The sequence below is a fragment of the Triticum dicoccoides genome, chromosome 1A, assembly GCF_002162155.2.
Source record: "Triticum dicoccoides isolate Atlit2015 ecotype Zavitan chromosome 1A, WEW_v2.0, whole genome shotgun sequence".
NCBI classification, from domain to species: Eukaryota; Viridiplantae; Streptophyta; class Magnoliopsida; order Poales; family Poaceae; genus Triticum; species Triticum dicoccoides.
In genome coordinates, this window is record NC_041380.1 from 514,427,600 (window position 1) to 514,431,913 (window position 4,314).

The following is a 4,314-nucleotide window of genomic DNA, read 5'->3' on the forward strand; positions in this document are numbered from 1 at the left end:
GGGTGTTGTCGAACTCGCGACCATTATCACATTGCAAGAAGCGAATGGGAAGAGAGAAGTGAGTGAAAACGTAACGCTGGACGTTGACAAACAAGCTATGAACACCAGATTTCGCTCGTACGGGAAAAGGTCCATATAAAGTGAGAATAATCATCAAGAACAACAAGATAGTACTTGAAACCGGATACACTAGGGATAGGTGACGTCCACAAGTCACAATGCAACAGTTCAAAAGGGAAAGAGCTACTGGTAGTAGAAGAACTAAAAGGCAGCCTAACATGCTTGCCTAATTGACACGATTGACAAAGAGACGAGTCATGAGAGTCACGACTGTAAGGGATCCTAAACGTGTCGAGGAGGGTGGTTGTAGTAGCATGATTGGGGTGGTCGAGCCGTCGATGCCACAGACTGATGGAGGCGAGCATGGCATGGGGCGAAGGAGTGGAGGCGCCGTGGACGGTGTACATATCGCCCGAACTATCAAAGCGCGCCAGCTCCATCCGGGTGCGAAGATCCTTCACAGTCAATCCAAAAGGGTCAAATTCCACAGAAACTTGGTTATCAATAGTGAAACGATGAACTGAGATGAGGTTTTTAATGAGGGCGGGAGTGACTAGAACCTCGCGAAGAAGAAGAGGGGAGTGAGAGGAAGGAATAGAGGAAGTGTCGACACAAGAGATAGGGACAGTGGAACCATTACCAATAGTAATGGAGGGAAAGAGAAGAGAGGGATGAATGGAAGAAAGCGAGCTACTAGATGCAGACATATGCGCAGATGCACCAGAGTCGAAGATCCACTCGTTACCTGCGTCTTGGGTGGTGAGAGAGTTCATGGCGACGATGAAGGCGACCTGATCCCAGGCCGGCGCGGTCAAAGATGAAGGAGCAGCAGCAGCGGTGGGTGGCTGAGGTGGCGATGACGCTGGTGATGCAGCGTGCTCCCAGGTTGATGGTGTGGGCACCCCGTAGGGGTACAAGGAGTGCGCCGTTGGCGCCGCCACGGCCTAGTACAGAGGAGCATAGGCGGTGTAGGCCTGCTGTGGTGGACGAGAGCCCAGGAGCCCAGGAGCGCCGGTGGAAGGGCGAAGGCCGGGCACCCAAGCGCCGGTGTAGGCCGGCGGAGCACCGTACGGGGAGGGTGCGGACCATGGCATGGGCCAAGCCTGCACGAGCCCCGTCCAGGGATCGTGTGGAGGGCGCCATGTTGAGGGAGCCGGTGAGGAAGGCGCAGGAGATGGTGCAGCGGTTGGCGGTGCAGGAGTAGAGCTCGACGAAGAAGACGCGGATCCCTGCTTTGGTGGCCGATAGATCGGGTTTTTGCCCTTGTAGTTGGGGCTGGGGCACCACCCCGGCAGCGGTTGAGGTGCTGGAGGCGCCGGAGAGGAAGCCGCGGACGAACCCGCAGGAGTCGGAGCAGGGCGAGCCGAGGTGTGGAAGAGGCGAGGCATGCTGGCCTTGCGCGCCTGATTCTGCTCCTCCATCTGGAGCATGGAGCGCGCCTCGGCGAGCGTTGGCAAAGGTCGGAGCATGGGAATCAAGGTCGCCTGTTGGGCGAAGCGGTCGTCGAGGCCACCCATGAGCGCATGAAGGAGGGAGCGGTCGGCAACCACCTCGCCGAGCTCACGCAGCTCGTCGCCCGATGGCTTTGATGCATTGGCAGAAAACGCCGACAGGGCGATCACCTTGAGTGATGGTGCGGAGCTCCGTGTTGAGCGCGGAGATGCGAGCATCGCGGTTGTCCTGAAACAGCCGGCGGAGCTCAAGCCAGATGTCACGGGCGGTGGCACCATCGGTCACCACAAGGTTGAAGAGCTCGGTGGAGATGCGGGTATACAGCCACTGAATAATGGCAAGATCATCCTTGAGCCATCTGGGATTGGCGGGGGTCGGTGGTGTGTCGCCGGTGATGTGATGAAGGAGAGAACAGCGGCCAAGATGGATCTCAAAGAGATGCCTCCAACGATAGTAGTTGTGGCTGTGGAGATCAAGAACAATGGGGATGAAAGGAGTGATGTCAGTGATCGTATCGCTGAAGGAGAAAGCGGAGGGAATAGCAGGCTGGATGACTGGGGAAGGAGGTGTGGGCTGGCCGACGGTGAGGGGAAGAATAGGCTGGCCGCCGCAGTTTGGAGGTAGGGTTGGCTGGCCGCCGGTGTTGGGTGGTTCGCCTGGATTCTGTTGGGTTACGTAGTAATTTCAAAAAATTTCCTACGCACACGCAAGATCATGGTGATGCATAGCAACGAGAGGGGAGAGTGTGATCTACGTACCCTTGTAGATCGACAACGGAAGCGTTAGCACAACGTGGTTGATGTAGTCGTACGTCTTCATGGACCGACCGATCAAGCACCGAGACTACGGCACCTCCGAGCTCTAGCACACGTTTAGCTCGATGACGATCCCCGGACTCCAATCCAGCAAAGTGTCGGGGAAGAGTTCCGTCAGCACGACGGCGTGGTGACGATCTTGATGTTCAACCGTTGCAGGGCTTCGCCTAAGCACCGCTACAATATGACCGAGGTGGAATATGGTGGAGGGGGCACCGCACACGGCTAAGGAACGATCACGAAGATCAACTTGTGTCTCTAGGGGTGCTCCCTGCCTCCGTATATAAAGGATCAAAGGGGGGGTGCGGCCGGCCAGGAGAGGGCACGCCAGGAGGAGTCCTACTCCCTCCGGGAGTAGGATTCCCCCCCCCCCTTTCCTAGTTGGAATAGGATTCGGGAGGGAGGAAAGAGGAGAGAGAGAAGGAAGGGGGGCGCCGGCCCCCTCTCCTTGTACTATTCGGACTAGGGGGGAGGGGCGCACGGCCCAGCCCTGGCCACCTCTCCTCTCTTCCACTAAGGCCCACTAAGGCCCATATACCTCTCGGGGGGTTCCGGTAACCTCCCGGTACTCCGGTAAAATTCTGATTTCACCCGGAACACTTCCGATATCCAAATATAGGCTTCCAATATATCAATCTTTATGTCTCGACCATTTCGAGACTCCTAGTCATGTCCGTGATCACATCCGGGACTCCGAACAAACTTCGGTACATCAAAATGCATAAACTCATAATATAACTGTCATCGAAACCTTAAGCGTGCAGACCCTACGGGTTCGAGAACAATGTAGACATGACCGAGACATGTCTCCGGTCAGTAACCAATAGCGGAACCTGGATGCTCATATTGGCTCCTACATATTCTACGAAGATCTTTTATCGGTCAGACCGCATAACAACATACGTTGTTCCCTTTGTCATCGGTATGTTACTTGCCCGAGATTCGATCGTCGGTATCTCAATACCTAGTTCAATCTCATTACCGGCAAGTCTCTTTACTTGTTCCGTAATACATCATCTCACAACTAACTCATTAGTTGCAATGCTTGCAAGGCTTATGTGATGTGCATTACGGAGAGGGCCCAGAGATACCTCTCCGACAATCGGAGTGACAAATCCTAATCTCGAAATACGCCAACCCAACATGTACCTTTGGAGACACCTATAGAGCACCTTTATAATCACCCAGTTACGTTGTGACGTTTGGTAGCACACAAAGTGTTCCTCCGGCAAACGGGAGTTGCATAATCTCATAGTCATAGGAACATGTATAAGTCATGAAGAAAGCAATAGCAACATACTAAACGATCAGGTGCTAAGCTAATGGAATGGGTCATGTCAATCAGATCATTCACCTAATGATGTGATCCCGTTAATCAAATAACAACTCTTTGTCCATGGTTAGGAAACATAACCATCTTTGATTAACGAGCTAGTCTAGTAGAGGGGTACTAGTGACACTCTGTTTGTCTATGTATTCACACATGTATTATGTTTCTGGTTAATACAATTCTAGCATGAATAATAAACATTTATCATGATATAAGGAAATAAATAATAACTTTATTATTGCCTCTAGGGCATATTTCCTTCAGTCTCCCACTTGCACTAGAGTCAATAATCTAGTTCACATCGCCATGTGATTCAACACTAAGAGTTCATATCACCATGTGATTAACACCCATAGTTCACATCATCATGTGACCTATACCCAAAGGGTTTACTAGAGTCAATAATCTAGTTCACATCATTTATGTGATTAACACCCAAAGAGTACTAAGGTGTGATCATGTTTTGCTTGTGAGATGATTTTAGTCAACGGGTCTATCACATACGGATCCGTAAGTATTTTGCGAATTCTATGTCTACAATGCTCTGCACGGAGCTACTCTAGCTAATTGTTCCCACTTTCAATATGTATCTAGATCGAGACTTAGAGTCATCCAGATATGTGTCAAAACTTGTATCGACGTAACTTTTTACGACGA